At 42.0% G+C, this 19788-nt stretch overlaps 1 pseudogene; it reads left to right on the top strand.

Annotated features, from left to right (window-relative positions):
- The first annotated feature begins 516 nt into the window (after nucleotides 1-516).
- On the top strand, nucleotides 517-16779 carry LOC134574794 (elongation factor 2-like; annotated as a pseudogene).
- The last annotated feature ends 3009 nt before the right edge of the window (nucleotides 16780-19788 follow it).

Here is a 19788-nt window from a genome sequence, read left to right as displayed (position 1 = left end):
TTTAAGGACATTGACTGCCATTAGCTTACACTGAAAAACTTTCTTTGTAAAAGCACGCTATAGAGACAGCAGATATGAGTGGCAAAGTATACTTGCTGAGGTTGGCAGAGCACACGCTGAAGGCCTGACACCCGCTTTAAGGACACTGACTGCTATTAGCTTACACTGAAAAACTTTTTTTCTTTGTAAAGGCACGCTATAGAGACACCAGATATGAGTGGCAAAGTACACGCTGAAGGCCTGACACCCGCTTTAAGGACACTGACTGCTATTAGATTACACTGAAAAACTTTTTTTCTTTGTAAAAGCACGCTATAGAGATACCAGATATGAGTGGCAAAGTGCACTTGCTGAGGTTGGCAGAGCACACGCTGAAGGCCTGACACCCATAGAGCGTAACCCTCTAACCCTCTATATGTGAAATATGCAGTAAAAATAAAGAAAGGTTGCGCCAAAGAAGAAAATAAGTTAAAAAAATATATATATAAAAATAGTAAAAAATCTTAAAAAATTATTATGAATAAAAAATGGGTAAGTTCCAATAATAAAATGAATATAGTCACTAATTCCACTGTGGGGGTATCTTCTCTTGTTGTAGTGGTTCACACCGTCTCGTGATATGGAAAACACAAAAAGAGAGGACCAATCGTGCGGAGTGTATAAAATTAATATAACGGTGGTAATAATATATATGTCACACTCACATTTGGATGAGCTATAGCCAGCTCAGGATTTGTAAGCATATAGCGGAATAATCCCTGCTTACAGGATGTATTGGTGCTTGTCCTCCAGGGGGGGAGATAAAAACAGAAGATAGTGCTCTCTGATGATATTTTAAGGTGGTAAATAAAATGAGATAAAATATACTCAGAACTAAAGTGCAGGTCACACTGCACTTTGGAAATAGCGTTGGTGGTATAATCCCCACCTCAGGATATGTAGTATAAAATGTGCAGACTGAAACCATTCCCATCAAGCAACTTCTGAAAGAATCCGCCCTGTCTTGATGATGAATAAAATGGACCGTGCACTTTTGGAACTGCAACTAGAGCCAAAAGAGCTATATCAGACTTTCCAGTGTATTGTGGAGAACGTAAACATTATCATATCCACCTACGGTGAGGGAGAGATCAGACCCATGGGAAACATCATGATTGATCCAGTTCTTGGTAATGTTGGCTTTGGTTCTGGACTCCATGGCTGGGCATTTATACTCAAACAATTTGCAAAGATGTATGTGCAAAAGTTTGCTGCAAAGGGTGAGGGCAAACTGACACCAGCTGAACATGCAAAAAAAGAAATGGAAGACATGATGAAGATGCTTTAGGGAGACAGGTATTTTGATCCTGCCAATGGAAAGCTTAGCAAGGCTGCAAAAATGCTTATTGGAAAGAAGGTGCCTAGAACATTTTGCCAGCTCATCCTGGATCCAATCTTCAAGGTTTTTGATGCAATCATGTACTTTAAGAAAGATGAAACTGCTAAACATTTCGAGAAACTGGATGTCAAGTTGGACAGTGAAGACAAAGATAAAGAGGAAAACAACTGTTAAAGGCTGGTATGAAACACTGGCTTCCTGCTGGAGAAGCTCTTCTACAAATGATTACCATCCACCTGCCATCACCAGTAACTGCTCAGAGGTACCACTGTGAGCTGCTGTATGAATGACCACCTGATGATGAAGCTGCTATGGGCATAAAGAACTGTGACCCCAAAGGTCATTTAATGATGTACATCTCAAAAATGGTGCCCACCACTGATAAGGGAAGGTTATATATATATATATTTTTGAATACTTTTATTGGAGTCGCAATAAAACGTGGACAGGCACATTGCCGATTCATAGAAATAACATTTGGTTGCCTGCGCAGAGGCATTGATGTCAACATAAACAGGCGGTTAATTACATGCGATGAACTTAAACTTTGCGAAAGTTAAGATGTCATATATATTCAACAGGCATATTTACGCAGTACGCTGGCCGTGCATTTCTTCTAGTCTTACACAATCTCATGAGATTCTCACTGCATAAATTATCAACGGTATCCTATGGTTGCCTGCGCAGAGGCCAGTAGTTCTCAGCAATCATGTCGCATAATAACGTGTACCAACTTTGTAAAAGTGTCTAGGTTACAGATAAGGCTCGAAAAAGCATTAAGAGTAGCAACAAAATATGGGCAGGTACATTGCGAGTTCATAGAAAAAACATTTGGTTGCCTGCGCAGAGGCACAGACGTATGCGTATAGACCATAAATCCTAATATGCATCAAGAAACTCTGCTTAGGCGAGCTGCCATTTTGTAATTGCGCTGCCTGTTATTAGACTGATCCAGGATTTGTTATGGAGCAATGCACTTGCGTACATGAGCCATCCAACAGATCCTGAATTCTGCAAGGACATACAGGTTTACGAAAAAGTAGTTGCTTGGAAACTGTTACCCTGTGAGGAGAATGCAGCCGGGAGAACAACGGGATGCTGGCCATAGACAACGTAAAAAGGGCTTTTGCCGGAAGAATCATGAGTGGCGTTATTCCGAGCAAATTCAGCCCAAGGAAGCAGGCCAGACCAATTGTCCTGATGGTGAGACACAAAACAACGGAGGTACTGCTCCAGAGATTGGTTGGCACGTTCAGCAGCTCCATTAGACTGGGGATGGTAAGCGGAAGAAAACGAGAGAGAAATACCCATTTCTGTACAAAAGGCTTTCCAGAACCTGGAAATAAATTGGCTACCCCTATCGGACACAATAGATAAGGGAATGCCATGTAACCGAAATACTTCTCTAGCGAAGATAAGGGCCAGTTCCTTGGATGTGGGCAACTTGCGAAGAGACACAAAGTGAGCCATTTTGGAAAACCGGTCAACTATCATCAGGACGACTGTGTTACCATTCGAAGGGGGTAATTCAACAATAAAATCCATAGATAGGTTGGACCAAAGTCTCTCGGGAACGGGTAATGGATGCAACAGCCCACAAGGAACTCTACGAGAGGATTTCATACAGGCACAAGTAGTACAAGCACTTATATAGTCAGTGACATCCTTTCGTAAGGAATCCCACCAAAAATACCGAGAAACAACTGACACTGTTTTGGAAATACCAGGATGTCCAGCAGTCTTAGTATCGTGATATAGTGACAGAATATCCCGTCTCTCGGGAACGTCAACGAACAATTTATCATTAGGCCTCTCGCTAGGTGCCATGCTTTGTTTCGCTTGTATGGCCTGCAAGAGGGACGAGGAAATAGACAATACAGTAGTTGCTATTATCCTGTCTGGGGGAATGACAGGAGTAACATCAATCTCCTGTTTGTCAATAGTTTCAAACTGTCTGGACAGAGCGTCCGCTTTAGTGTTCCGATCACCTGGCCTATAGGTGATTATATAATTGAAATGGGACCACCTAGCCTGCCTGGAAGACAATCTTTTAGCTTCGCTAAGGTAGGACAGGTTCTTATGATCCGTAAATATGAGGATGGGATCCTTAGTGCCTTCTAACAAATGTCTCCATTCTTTGAGTGCTAAAATGATAGCAAGGAGTTCGCGATTACCCACATCATAATTCTTCTCTGCTTTGGACATTTGTTTAGAAAAGAAGCCAGAAGGATGCAATGGCTTTTCAGGAGACTCTCTTTGAGATAAAACCGCACCTACCCCGATATCTGAAGCATCGACTTCAAGTATATAGGGCAATGAGGGGACAGGATGCTGTAAAATAGGTGCAGAGGCGAACGTAGTCTTAAGGAAGTCAAAAGCTTGAAGTGCCTCGGTAGACCAGACACGAGTATTGCCATACTTTTTTGTCATACGAGTAATAGGTGCTACAATAGACGAAAAACCTTTGATAAAACGTCTATAATAATTAGAGAAACCCAGAAAACGCTGGATGGCTTTTAGACCTTGCGGCAGAGGCCATTCTATGACAGCAGCGAGCTTCCGGGGATCCATACGAAAACCCTTAGCGGAAATCAAATACCCCCAAAACTGGACTTCGGATTGGTCAAATAGACATTTTTCTAATTTACAATAAAGACCATTAGCAAGAAGGGTCTTCAGAACGGTCGTAACATGTCTGTGATGAGTGTGTAAGTCTGTAGAATATATTAAAATGTCGTCCAAGTACACAATAACGAATGAGTGAATAAAGTCTCTTAAAACATCATTAATAAATTCTTGGAATACTGCTGGGGCATTGCAAAGCCCAAATGGCATGACGGTATACTCATAATGACCTGACCTAGTGTTGAAGGCTGTCTTCTATTCGTGGTCCTTTTTTATACGTATCAAATTGTATGCTCCTCTAAGATCTAATTTGGTGAATACCGTAGCACGTTTGAGCCTGTCAAACAATTCTGTTATTAATGGTATAGGGTAAGCATTTTTGATGGTGATTTTATTAAGACCTCTATAATCAATGCAAGGTCTTAAATCACCTTCTTTCTTCGATACAAAGAAGAACCCCGCTCCAGCCGGAGAAGAGGATCTCCTAATAAATCCCTTGTCTAATGATTCTTTAATATATTCCTCCATGACACGGTTTTCTTGAACCGATAAGGGGTACACCCTGCCCTTTGGAGGTATAGTGCCAGGCAACAAGTCAATAGCACAATCGTAGGGTCTGTGAGGCGGTAATTTGTCAGCCTCTCTTTTATCAAAGACAGTCTTTAAAGATAAATACTGAGAGGGTATAGCCGTAGACAAAGGAGGAGTGGTAGGAACATTAATAGAATTCACAGGCGTGACTTCAATAGTACATGACTCATGGCAGGCCTCACTCCATGATTTTATCTGCCCTGTCTCCCAGTCAAATATGGGATTGTGGGCACGTAACCATGGATACCCTAACACTAACTGTGAAGAGGGAGAGGTGATGACCTGGAACCGAATGGTTTCATAGTGTAAAACCCCTGTGTACATGTGTAACGGTTCAGTCTCATGAGTAACAACTGGAGATATCAATGGTCTACCATCTATGGCCTCAACGGCCAAGGGTATCTCCTTCTCCCTGATGGGAATGTTGTTTTTCTTTACAAAACCAGAGTCTATAAAATTCTCAGCTGCCCCAGAGTCAACCAAGGCGTATATATTTTCAACTATACAACTCTCTCCCATATGTAAAGAAACAGGGAGAAGCAGTCGGTTAGGAGGCAATGTAGGAGACTTAGAAATCACACCCAAGGCCAGTCCCCTATAAGGTCTTAGGTGCGAGAGTTTTCCGGGAGCAAAGGACATTCCTTTACCATATGGTCTCTCCTACCACAATATAGGCAGAGTCCCTCCCTTCTCCTATGTAATTTTTCATTATCAGAGAGTTTGGCAACCCCTAATTGCATAGGTTCCTCTTCAGATACTTTAACACTCTCCGGTGTATTAACTCTGGGGTGAATAGGTGTAACAAAACGTCTATTTCTGTTCTTGGTATAGAGCCTGTCACGAATCCTATTATCTATATCAATGAGGTAGTCAATAAGGTCCTCTAAAGCAACAGGAAGCTCCTTAGCTGCTACCTCATCCAATATAGAGTCTGATAAGCCTTCCATGAAGGCAGTAGTTAACCCATTGTTGGTCCAATCTACCTGTGAGGCAAGGGTACGAAACTGAATAGCGTAATCAGCCACAGACCTAGAACCCTGTTTAACTCTCATTAATGCTCTTGCGGCATTTTTAGACCTTTTCATAGTGTCAAAAGTTCTGCGAAATGCCGTAAGAAAACTGTGAAAGTCATGCACCATAGGTCCATTAGCCTCCCAAATAGGATTTGCCCATTCAAGTGCTTTGTCGGTAAGTTGGTGCATAAAGAACCCAACCTTAGACCTCTCTGTGGGAAATGAACGTGGATACATCTAAAAGTGAAACTCTATTTGGTTAATGAACCCTCTGCATGTCTTAGAATCCCCTCCATACCTAGGAGGAGGTGTTAAATGGGCCGTAGCATTAGGCATAGTCGATACTTCAGGAAGAAGGGGTGTAGGAGGGTTAGGTGTGGTTGCTGGAATGGTTCTAGCTAAGAGCGTCTGGAGAGCCTGGGCTATCTGATCCATTCGGTGATCCTGCTCTACAAATCTAGCCTCATGGGACGCCATCTGTTGAGCTAAATCTGCGGGGTCCATGGCCCTATCGTAATGTAACGAGAATATACCCCTACACGCAGGATCCAGCTAAACAGAAGGCAGAACAGAGGAGAGATATGTCTACCGGACCTTAGAATGGCCGGACTCGACGTATATAGGAGAAGTACAGAGTCAGGAACAATCCGAGGTCAAGGGCACAAAGAGACAGCGTAAACGAGGACAAGCCGGGGTCTGGTACACAGGAAACAGCAAGCCGGCAAACAGAACAGACAAGGATAAAGCGAAAACGAAGTCAGAATACAAAGCCAAGGTCAAATACGGAGGAACACAACTGAACACAACAAGCGCTAAAGGGAACTGTAGCAGAAACCACGATAGGGCAAGGAACTAAGGGAAAAGGGTAAGTATAAATAGGTTCAAAACTAATGTGATTGGCTCCTGTCACTTCCACACCCCCAAAAGGTAAGTGTATGGGGTGTGTGGGATGACAGGGGCCAATGGGAGCCTTTTGGCAATTTAGGCTCCCACTGTCTCTTTAAGAGCGCGCCCGAGACTCGCGGCGCGCTCTTAGATTCAGGCGGGACATGTGACCGCATCTCGCGGTCACTGCCCGCCTTCCTGTCTGAAGCGTCGGAAGCGTCGGATGAGCCGCGCGCGGCTCGTGCAGCCGCAGGACCGCGCGCGGCTTGAAGAGAGGACCGCGGCCGGCCCCTGGGAAAGGTGAGTAACGCTACACCATCCTGATGATAGGGCGTTATGTGGAGCCAATTAAAGATGTTCCCTGTGGGTTTGGTGGGTTCCTGGTGAAAACTGGGACAATCACCACTTTTGAACATTCACATAACATGCGTGTTATGAAGTTCAGTGTCAGCCCTGTAGTGCGTGTGGTTGTAGAAGCAAATAACCCTGCTGATCTTCCAAAACTTGTGGAGGGTCTTGGGCGTCTACAAAAAACACACAAGTAGTGTTATGACGCTGGTTCAATTAATGATAAATATATTATAAGCAGCACTATATACAGTGAACAAGCTCTATCACATGTGACCATATTAAAAATAAATACATAAAGTGCGCTGTGTCTTTAAGATCACTAAATATTGAAATAAAGTGAAAATATGTTCAATATTATATAACACGAAAAGTGATCAAGTGCATACGTGCAAAATCACACTTAAAATTATGTGCAAATATTCAGCAAAAATATTGAAGTTTTTTTTTTTTTTTAAACACACAAAAATACTTAGCTTATTTTCCACTTTGGAATATACCTTTAGTCTTGTATATCAGTATTCCAATTTAAATCTCAAAAAAAGGGAAATACATAATCATAGGACAGTATGTTTGATAAATAAATGTATAAAATATGGAAAAGAAACACTCACAAAGGTAGAGCAATTTAGTCTGCTCTAAACTGAGAGGGCATCTTGTGCAACATATGCAAACTGGAAGCTGTGGTGACAGTAGAAATCTTTATTGATATTCACAGAATAAAAACCGCTTTCCAGGCTGTAAAGTCCCTTCTTGTAATGCTTCCTCCGTGTAATAATGAGTTATTGACTCCTCTGGTCCTGCGCCGGTGTTTTTTACAGGACCCTGAGTGCCGAACACAATCTTTTTCAGTAACACTTCCGGGAGGCGGGGCTTGTGGCCGTTGAGCGTAACGACGTGATTACGTCACAACGTGATGACGCGTTTCGCCGATATGGTCGGCTTCATCAGATCTGCCCACAGTTCACCACAGTCTTAAATTAAGTCTCATTGAAGGGCGTGATTTGCCCAAAAGAGTCTCTCCAATTGGCTATAACTTTGTATCTAATTTACATGCAAACATATGCGGTCTAGATAATAGGGGATAATCACCTAAACTACTGAAAAAGCAAAAGTATTTTTTTTTTTTCTATTGCAATTCCATAATTAGTTACAAATCAAAAATAAAAACATAATAAAAACATATTCACATGAACCCAATTAGAAATACAGCTATGGTATAATATACAAGACATTTTCCACTTAATATAAAATATATATATAAAACCTTATTAAACTAATGTACCTATATTTCAAGAGGAGACAAAAAAAGGAGTAAGATAAGTTAGTCTGCATAGTACTAAAACAAATTATATAAAAAATTATAATATCTAGAAATCATCCAATAAACTTGGAAAATTATATTTAGATAAAAAAAATAAAAAAAAATAAAAATTTGAAAAAATTAAAAAGATCAAACTCTATATTCAGACCACGTGGTTCCAAGGTTTTTAATCTATGTACCCATTTCATTTCCTCTTTACCTATTCTTGACACATGGTCTCCCCCTCTATGAGATGTATTTATTATTTGTATTCCTAAAAATATCAACCCTCTGGGGTCCATATTATGTTTTGATTTAAAATGTGCTGAAACACTATGTTGGTTAACTCCTCTTAGAATGTTATTAAAATGCTCTCCTATTCGGGGGCGGGGCCTGACCGCAGAGCTGGATGGACGTGGGGCGCCTCGGCTCCGCGATGAAACAACAACATCCAGCCCAAAAGTTCCTTTTCTCCCCCCAAAAGACACCCAACAGCTGTTAGAAGGCAGAGGGAAGCCGAGGAACAACTCTCGGAGGAGCTGTCGGCCCCGTCCTACCGGCGAAGCTGACTGCTGGGCGGATGAGATTGCGGCCTGCCGTGAGGCTCTGGCGGGAGAAGCGGCCGATCTCCCGCGCTTAGTCCGGCGGGACCTCTTATGCGCCTACTGAGGGTCCCGTTCTCCCCCCACTGTGGGCCGGGGGGGTTATCCCGGACGCCATCGGGGAAGCAGTGTCCAACTATGGCAATCCGGGCGGTGTAACAAGCAACAGGGACCGTGTGGCAATATCCAAGATGGCCGCCGCTTCCACTATAAACCGGAGTACGGATTTGAAGGGCTCGGCACATATGTACAATACCTGAGGCTACATCTTACACTCTTATCAGCGGATCTGCGGGACTACAGCGGGACAATGACCCTGCCTAAACTGGAGGCTTTTTTCCACATCTGAGGCGAATGCCAGCAGTCACATAAGAACACACTCCTGGCCAACAAGTACCTAAGCTTTTAAGAAATCAGCATGGAACATAAGGGACTTGACTACAGCCAGGATGCCAGCCGATACAGCACAGCTGCTGGAGTACCTGAGCGGCTGCTAAACATACATAATTAACAACCAAGCAGCATATCCTTCATGTTAGCATTTTATTTTCAGTATTGCCTTTTGAGTTTACTTTAGATAATTCTGTCATTGCAGATCCGCACAGAAATCAGCTTAACAATGACTGAGCCCACATGACTACTCTATCCGATTAGCTCAGCAACTCGCTGCCCCCTGGTGGTCACATTTAATTAATCAGTGTAGAGAAATCTGCACTTGATGTTATCTTGCATAAGCCTTTACCTCACCGATTATACCATAACTACTTAATTAAGCACGCATAGACTAGCTATAAAAATGATATTCATGTGTACTAAGCCTGTTATATTGAAAAATGTAAAATGTACTGTTTATCCTTCCATGACGTTGTAGACCATTGAATAGCTTGTACACGCCGTCGTGGCGCTGCAAGCATGTTGTAACTGAATGCACAAGAAAAATAAAGAATAAAAAAAAAAAAAAATGCTCTCCTATTCGCTTGTGAAGTGGGCGTATAGTACGTCCCACATATTGTAGTCCACATGGACATATTAAAAGATAAATGACATTCTTTGTAAAACAAGTAATACAATCATCATTATTAAATTAATTTCCATTATATGTACTTTTAAATTTACCTATACCCTTCAAAGTTTTATTTTTACTATATTTACATCCAGTACATTTACCACATGAATAAAAACCTTTTCTATCATTCATTAAATGTTTATGTGTAACTTTCCTAGGTTGATTATGAGTTAAAATAAGATTGAAATTAGGGGCACCTATAAATGTTATAAATGGTTTTTGCGGTAGGATTTTGGCCAACTCTGTATCTTCCTTTAGTAGCTGCCAATGTTTGTTAATTATCTTTTTAACATCTTTATGTGCAATGTTAAATCAAACACTAATGGCACATTACTTAGTTTATTTTTATTGTCATCTTTTGTCTGAGCTTCCTTTCTCTCAATTAAATCTTCTTGTTTTAAAATAACTGTTTCATCATATACCCTATTTACCAAATCTTCCGGATATCTTTTGTCTAAAAAGCGTCCCTTTAAAATTTGTGCTTGTTGTTTAAAAATGTCTGTATCAGTGCAATTTCGTCTAATCCTTTTCAATTGACCTTTAGGGATATTGTTTAGCCATGGAGTATAATGTCCGCTATTGTATAACACATAGTTGTTTGCATCAACGTTTTTAACCCCTTAAGGACCGCTGACGGTTCAGGACCGTCAGCGGTAAAACGTGCGTTTGGACCGCTGACGGTCCTGAACCGTCATAACGGTTTTGGGCTACTTACCTGATCGCCGTCGGTCCCACGGCGGCGATCAGCTCTCCTCCCGGTCCAGGGGGGTTGCCTGTCTGCCCGGGCAGCCCCCCCTCGGCAGATCAGGACCCCACGGCCATGTGATCACTCGATCACATGACCGCAATAGGGGTCTTTGTATCTGCCTGCAGGGGGACTGTCTGTGCTGACAGTCAGTCTCCCTGCAAGTAAAAAAATCACAAATAAAGTTTTAAAATAAAGTAATAAGTGTGAAAAAAATAATAATATGTGTATATATATATATGCTATATATACATGTATTATATCTATATATACCTATATATAATATATGTATATATATCATATATATATATAATGTCACACTAAGTGTATTTTTATATTTATATATACGTATATAATTATAAAAATACACTTATATTTAAATTACACACGAATATATACAATATATATAATAACTATATATATGGTATATATATATTATTATAAAATACAAATAATATGTTAATAAAAATAAATAACCAAAAATAAAAATAATTTTTAATAATTAAAAAAAAATTATATATATATATATTCAGTTTTATTCTAACAGTATTTTGATATTGATATATATATATTTATATCAAAATACACTTAGAATGTAATGATATATATATATCTATGTATAAATAAATAAATAAAAATAATACGAAATATACATATGTCCACATACATAATTACATAAATAATTTCATAAATATACACGTAGACGTCAAATATATAAATATGTATATATATTAAAATTCTACGTGCATATTTATGTAATATTTTTACCTAATTAAGTAATTTTAATGATTGCAATTTGAGGGACCTGCCTGCCAACCCAGGCCAAAAGTCCAGATAATTTAATTTGCTAGCACTGTGCTTAACCCTGTAACTTTCTATGACACCCTAAATCCTGTACATGGGGGTACTGTTTTACTCGGGAGACTTCGCTGAACACAAATATTAGTGTTTCAAAACAGTAAAACATATCACAGCGATGATATTGTCAGTGAAAGTGAAGTTTTTTGCATTTTTCACACACAAACAGCTCTTTCACTGAGGATATTATTGCTGTGATATATTTTACTGTTCTGATACACTAATATTTGTGTTCAGCGAAGTCTCCTGAGTATAACAGTACCCCACATGTAGAGGTTTTATAGTGTTTGTGAAAGTTACAGGGTCAAATATAAGGCTTGATTTTACTTTTTTTTTTTTATTGAAATTTGTCAGATTGGTTAGGTTGCCTTTGAGAGCGTATGGTAGCCAAGGAATGAGAATTAGCCCCATGATGGCATACCATTTGCAAAAGAAGACAACCCAAGGTATTGCAAATGGGGTATGTTCAGCTTCTTTTAGTAGCCACTTAGTCACAAACACCGGCCAAAGTTAGCGTTTTTTGCATTTTTAACACACAAACAAATATAAATGCTAACTTTGGCCAGTGTTTGTGACTAGGTGGCTACTAAAAAAGACTGGACATACCCCATTTTGAATACCCTGGGTTGTCTTCTTTAAAAAATATGTACATGTTAGGTGTGTTTCGGGGATTTATGACAGATAACGGTGTAACAATGTCACTATTGATACATTTAAAATATATATATATTGAAACAGCAATTTCCTACTTGTATTTATAGGCCTATAACTTGCAAAAAAAAGCAATAAAGCATGTAAACACTGGGTGTTTTTAAACTCGGGACAAAATTTTGAATCTATTTAGCAGTTTTTTTCATTAGCTTTTGTAGATAAGTAAAAGATTTTTCAAGTAAAAGTCCAAAAACATGTTTTTTTTTTTATTTTTCACCATATTTTATTTTTTTTTTTAAATACAATATATGACATAATATAAATACTGGTATGTAAAGAAAGCCCTTCTTGTCGTGAAAAAAACAATATATAACTTGTATGGGAACCGTAAATGAGAGAGCGGAAAATTACAGCTAAACACAAACACCACAAAAGTGTTAAAACTGCTCTGGTCCTTAACGTAAAAACATCGCAAAAACAGGCCGGTCCTGAAGGGGTTAAAGAAATTTTTCATTTTTATTTCATTATTTTCTATATATACATTTCCAAGTCTAAATACTCTATTTTTGTAGTACTATATGTGCTAGTTAATTGGATACCCCAGTTGTTTTGATTAAGACTATTTAAAAACTTATCCAAATCATCTCTACTACCTTTCCATATTAATATAAGGTCATCTATATACCTACATTATAGGGCCAAGTTTGCCCCCCACCTAGTGTTGCCATACACAAATTCGTTCTCCCATCCTGCCAAATATAAATTGGCGTAATTGGGGGCAAACTTGGCCCCCATCGCGGTACCTTGACGCTGTACATAATATTTATTATTAAAATAAAAATAATTATTTTCTAAAATCCAAGTAATGCTCTCTACAATAAAATGTATACATTCTAAAGACATTTTTTGAGAGTTTTCCAGTTGACTACGTATCACTTGACACCCCTTATCATGTGGTATAGAGGTGTACAAAGATGATACGTCACTGGTTACTAATATAAAATCTTGTTCCCACTTAATAGTTCTTAAAATCCTAATAATGTCCGTAGTGTCTTTTATATAGGAGGGCATGGTTTTTACTAAATCTTGTAGATAAATATCCACAAATTTAGATAGGTTCGCAGAGATGGAGCCTATACCGGAAACGATAGGTCTCCCTGGTGGATTTCTAATGTCTTTGTGAACTTTAGGTAATGTATAGAATGTGGGTATACGGGGAAACTCATTTTTAAAAAAAATTATATTCATTATCATTTAAAATAGTAAAGTCCCTTCCTTTTTCCAAAAGTGCATTTAGTGTTAATTGTATCTCTGGGGTGGGGTCCTTACTTAATTCAGTGTACACTTCTCTGTCATTAAGTTGTCTATAACATTCTTTTAAATATTGTTCTGTATCTTGGATTACAATACAACCCCCCTTATGATATTTTTTTCATTACCCCTTAGTTCATCCAGTGCACATTTCTCATTGTAACTTAAATTAAAATATTTTTGTACATCTTTATTTTTATTTTTGCAGTGCTTATAATAGTTACATGCTTACATATGGTGCCCCAACAGCATTCCATACGTAGGTTTCAAAACGTTTGTTACATTGGGTAATAGATAGACAGAGCACTTTTTTTTTTGACTAGTTAATACAGATGGATATCAATCGATTAAGAACATTGGTTTAACATTTAAGTAGAGCTTTAAGGTGTAAACGTTGGTCTGGGTCTGCGTGACTATGTGGGAGTGATGGGTGTACATGCTTTACAATGACTGCTGTTTTAAGTAGTGATGTCACGCTATGGATAATACAGTAGGAGGTATATCAGGGCTTAAAAGATTATGCAGTGTCGGCTACTGGTAAACATGAAATTTCATGCAGGTTCCGGCTAAACTACGTGAATGTGTCATTATCAGGTAGCTAGATATGTCAGATGTTTGTGATTTATAATATGCAAGATGCATATTCGCAGTCAGCCTGGTCCAGCAGTCATTCATATAAATTGCAGTTAGCAGATAATATGCTCCCTGAGCTGTCGTCAAGTCAGAGCTGTGCATGCCTGGTAGTGGGAGACAGGGTAAAATTACAACCATAGGTTACATTCAAATTAAAGACATGTTAATATGTAAGATCACGTTAGGCTAGCTAGCAACAGCATCTCTTCAACCCAGACAACAGTATACCATGCATTAAGCAGGGAGACAGAAGTAGTAGCAGGCTTCTTTATAGTAGCCCACCTAGAACCGGTGAGGGGTGGCCTAATCTGGTTAACCAAAGCGTGAGTTGGTGAGAATTCTTGCAGTGAGACGTAAAGAGAACAGGTACTATGAGTCCACAGGACAGTCCCTTTTGGCCCATGCCGGTTCCTGGCTTGTAGGTCTTTAGTATCAGCCCGCCGATGTGCGTGTGGTGTGTGTCTGTCGCTGGGCTTCAGTGGCTTGCCCCATAGCAGGCTATGGTGGAGGTATCTCTCTAGGCCTAGGCTGGTCTGGAGGCCTGTGTTGGTGTGCCGTAGGCTAGGTCGCCACTAAGGTCTGGAGTTACTGCGCCCCGGGTCCACTGGCAGTCGCTGTGGGCGGGTGTTGCAATGCCACGTTCCCTGTGGTGGCTGCTCTGCGGTCGAGGGCCGCTGGTCTTCGGCCTTAGGCCTGTGTAGGTGCTCTTGCCTTTTGCCATTGTGCCCATCATCAGGTCCGTGGGCCCAGGGTTCCGCCGGGTCATTATAATGGTCGGTCGGTTGTTCGGCTGAAGTTAAGTTATTTTCAGCATATTCAGTGCTGAAACAGCAGGAGCTTCCCAAGCTTCTCCCTGGGTGTATGGCAGGCTGTGGGGGGGGGGGGGGGGATCCCCCCTGTGAGCGCCCGGCTCAGAAGAAGAGTGAGCGGGCCTCTAGACGGTGGCATCCACAGGTGTGGCAGTTGGTGGGTGTCATATGCCAGGGGTATCTCCGGGTGTGAGGGACTCCGTGTGGCACTACCCCGTGTGCAGGGATACATGAAGGCTGTTGGTAGGCCTGTGCTCGAGGTAGCCTGTTGTACTCACATGGTCTCCGCCATCTTGTGTGCGGGTCGCGGGCTACCGGATATCGGTGTCTCCGAGAGTAGTGGAGTCTGGCTTGGTTTTGTTTGGACCGGGATCACCCCCCCGGTCCGGTGGGGAGGAAGCAGGACCGGGTCCGCCGTCTCTTCACGCGTGTTGGGCTCCGTCGGGCGGGATAGTGTTGCGGCGGCCGTCCACTTCACTCACCGCCAGTATAGGTCTCGCCTGGTGCAGCGGGCCCCATCCTCCGAGGGACTAAAACTGCGGGAGCAAGCCTCTCCTCGGCTCGGCAGCCCGGTTACATCGAGGGTCGCAGGTAATTGCCGGGATTTCCCCCCAAAAGTGCGATTTGTTGGCTATTTGTGGGCTATTTGTGGCCCTGTGTGCAGGAGCTGAGCTGTCCTGCGACTGCTCAGCTCGGCGCCCGGCCCCGCCCCCAAATTAAAATATTTTTTACATTTTTTCTTTTCAAGTCTCTCAAAATCACTAGTTACAGTTTTCTCAAACATGTCAATTGCACTGGTACGATAGTTTCTTGGGAAAAAGCTAGATTTTCCAGCCTGGAAAGCGGTTTTTATTCTGTGAATATCAATAAAGATTTCTACTGTCACCACAGCTTCCAGTTTGCATATGTTGCACAAGATGCCATCTCAGTTTAGAGCAGACTAAATTGCTCTACCTTTGTGAGTGTTTCTTTTCCATATTTTATACATTTATTTATCAAACATACTGCCCTATGATTATGTATTTCCCTTTTTTTGAGATTTAAATTGGAATACTGATATACAAGACTGCATTTTTTCAGAATATTTTTTTCAGAATATTTGCACATAATTTTAAGTGTGATTTTGCATGTATGCACTTGGTCTTGGGCGTCTGGCTAAGTCTGACCCGATGGTGCAGTGCATCATTGAGGAATCTGGAGAACATATTATTTCTGGAGCTGGAGTGCTGCATTTGGAAATCTGCTTAAAGGATCTAGAGGAGGACCATGCCTGCATTCCAATTAAGAAATCTGACCCAGTTGTTTCTTACTGTGAAACTGTAAGTAAAGAGTCAAACCAGCCATGACTGTCAAAGTCTCCTAACAAGCATAACCGTCTGTATGTGAAGGCCCGTCCATTCCCTGATAGCCTTGCTGAGGATTTTGACAAAAGAGACATGAGTGCTCGCCAAAAGTTGAGGATTTGTGCCCGTTACTTGGCAGATAACTATGAGTGGGAGGTTACAGAGGCTAGGAAGATCTGGTGTTTTGATCCCAGCAGTACTGGACCAAACATCATGACTGATGTGACAAAAGGAGTACAATATCTAAATGAAATAAAAGACAGTGTTGTGGCTGGCTTCCAGTGGGCAACAAAAGAGGGTGTTCTCTGTGAAGCAAACATGAGAGCTATCCGATTTGATGCTCATGATGTTACTCTTCATGCGGATGCCATTCATAGAGGTGGTGAACAAATCATTCCTACACCCGGGGCGGAGCCTGACCTCAGAGTGAGTCAGACGTGGTATGCTGGAGCTCCAGACGAATTGGCTGACAAAGTGACATTACCCGGCAGACACGGCTGCCCAACTCATGTACCAAAAGGTCAGGGGAGCCCAGGGGAGCAAACAGACACCTCAACCGAGCGTCTATCACAAGGAAAACCCGGGATCCTTGCTGCAGCCTACCTGGCGTGGGGCTGAGGGGAAGTGGCCGGTCCCCTTGTGATTCGGGCCGGGATCTGGTCTTGTGGCACTCCTACCCCCTACCCCTATAGACCGGTGGGGGTTATCCCGGTCCCTACAGGGCAACTCAGAGAAGTTACCCACACTCGCCTTACTATCCAGGCTGCACCGCCTCGAACCCGTCACTCCAAAATGACGAACGCCAATTCCTTGCAACCACATGGCAAAGGCAACGTGCAGAGGAGCCCGTATATCTCCACTACAGACTCCCTGAAGAGGCTTGAGGACATCTTCCAGCGCTTCTGGCTGAAGATCCAACAACGAACCTCAGCAATGAAAGCCAACACTCGGCCAGGAGTATAAAACAGCTGGTGCATGGGGCCCCTGAAAGCAACAACTGGTATGGGCAACTTGCTGGTAGCATGGCTCACGGAGAACACGGGGGGAGGTGAGAAGACACGGGGGGGAGGTGAGAAGAACACAGGAGAGGGGGTGAGGAGAAGTGGAGATGAGGAGAAGGGGAGGTGAGGAAAACACATGGAGGGTGGGTGGGTGTGAGAAGAGACCCCCAGGGGAGGGTGGGGGAGAGGAGAGACCACTAAGGGGCAGGGGAGAGCTCTAAGGGACAGAATGGAGAGCACTTTAACACTACACGCACACACACACAATGCATCACTATACATACACAGAAACACACAATGCATCCCTTACACACACATGCAAACACACACACACACACACACACACACACACACTGCTTCTCTTACATACACACAGAAACAATGCATTTCTTACACACACTCAATGCACACACTTACAGACACACACCCTTATGCATACAAACACAGATTCACACAATGGATCCCTTACACACAACCACAAAAACACACTGCTTCCACTATACACAAACACACTGCTTCCACTACACACAAACCCACTGCTTCCACTACACACAAACACACTGCATCACCTACACAAACTGGTATGCCTATACACTACATTCCATAAGCACACACATTAGATCCTCTACAATAACACATAACACATCCCCTACACACTACACTCCCTGTGAGCAAATTTAATGGGTGGAACATATAGGTGGACTTATGGGTGGACTTATGGGTGGGCCTTATGGGAATACTCACCGTCAGGCCCTGGGGCACAGACCTTGAGCTGCTTCCTGTTCTCCCAGAAAATTAAGACCAGTGGAGCGAAACTGCAGCCAGTGCCCATCACCATCTTCATCTGGTTGTAAGCAGGCAATCTAGTATATTATTAGTGACACTAATCTCTAATTAACCTCACATTAAAGGGACACTATAGTCCCCAGAACCATTGCAGCTTAATTAAGTGGTTCCGGTGTCTATAGCGTGTCCCTGCAGGCTTTTTAATGTAAACACAGTGTGCAGCACTGGCGTTAGTTCATATGGCAGATGATATGGGTGGGGAATTGTGATGTCACATGGGGGGGCGGCAAACTTTTCTTTTGCCTAGGGCGGCAAAAATCCTTGCACCGGCCCTGATAGCTGGTAGTGGGGATTTGTATTCTAACCAGTATTTACAGCCCTGTCTGGAGTTGTGTCAACCCATCAGTTGTTTCACAGGACCATTATCAAATACATCTAGATTCTCCACTCCATACAGGAATATGTATGTCTAAGTCAATTACCCCCTCTCTGAGCTATCACTCATACACATGTCAGCCAAACAGAACATTTCTACATGTTATCTAGCACTAAGCCATTCCTTCTGTGGCTCTTGTCCATGCAGACAGTACTAGGAGAAGGAAATAAATAGTCCATTCACTGCTGATGAGTGGGAGTAATCTTCTTATAATTCATAGGGGGTGACCAACTGTATCACACATTTAGAACTCTTTAAGAAATAATCCTCAGATGGCATTTGGTACACTCCAAATTGGCCTATATTCATCCTTTCCACTCGGCTAAGCGCTATTCAAATGTGGTCTTACTGTGGTTTTACTGGTTCTTAAAGCCATATTTGGTCGGTGTGCCCCAGGTTTATCTACTTTGGCATAAAGTGCTTACCTTACTCTGTGTTATTTGAAATACTCTTATCATTCCTAGCATGGGCATGGCAACACTACAGATATCCCTCCCTTCTTTCTCGGCCACAAAGTCTGTATTGTGACATGTTTCCTTGGTGACTAAGCAGAACCTGGCAAGTAACTTGAATACCACATATGTCCCCTCATTTGTACAAGTACTATTTACCTTTCAGGCTAACAATACATGAAAAAAGATGGTTCATTTGGCCAATAAGCCTATGATAGGAAATGGGGAACATGAGAGGAGATCTGCTTAATGCCTGCTAACATACATTTTACAACTGGCACTTACACCACAATGTGATTTAGTGTGTTGGATGTTATCTGGGGAAGATGACTTTTTTTCTTCTCACTCACCTTTTGTCTCTTCTTTCCTTGTCTGTTTTCTACTTTCTCGTCTTACTTTCTTCTTTTCTTTGCTTTTTCTGGTCTATTGCTTACATTTTGTTTATTTTGTTGGATTTTATTTAGTGTTTGTTATTACTGGGTCCCTCACCTATCATGTCATTGAATACCTATATTCATGGGCGTCCGCAGGGGGGGGGGGGGTAAAGGGGTGATTTAAAATGAACTGCAATACCGGCGCTGGCCAGTAGGTGGCGTTGTGTATGGAGAGAGACAGGAATAGGAAGCTGCATCTCTCCCTGCTTCTCTCTGCTGATTGAAACCGCAGGGGAGCAACACATGCAGCCAGAGACAGCCTACAGATCAGGTAAGTGAGGGGTGGGGTGAGGGGGGGGGGGAGGCAGAGATAGCCTATAGATCAGGTAAGTGAGGGATGGGGTGGGGGGGTTTAAAATAGCCTATAGATTAGGGGAGTGAGGGATGGGCAGCCTATATATTAGGTAAGTGAGGGATGGGGTGGGGGGGTTTAAATAGCCTATATATTAGGGGAGTGAGGCATGGGGGGCAGCTTACATATTAGGGGAGTGAGGCATGGGGGCAGCCTATATATTAGG

The sequence above is a fragment of the Pelobates fuscus genome, chromosome 10, assembly GCF_036172605.1.
Source record: "Pelobates fuscus isolate aPelFus1 chromosome 10, aPelFus1.pri, whole genome shotgun sequence".
NCBI lineage: Eukaryota > Metazoa > Chordata > Amphibia > Anura > Pelobatidae > Pelobates > Pelobates fuscus.
Note: the sequence above shows the minus strand (reverse complement) of the source record. Positions and strands in the feature narration are given on the sequence as shown.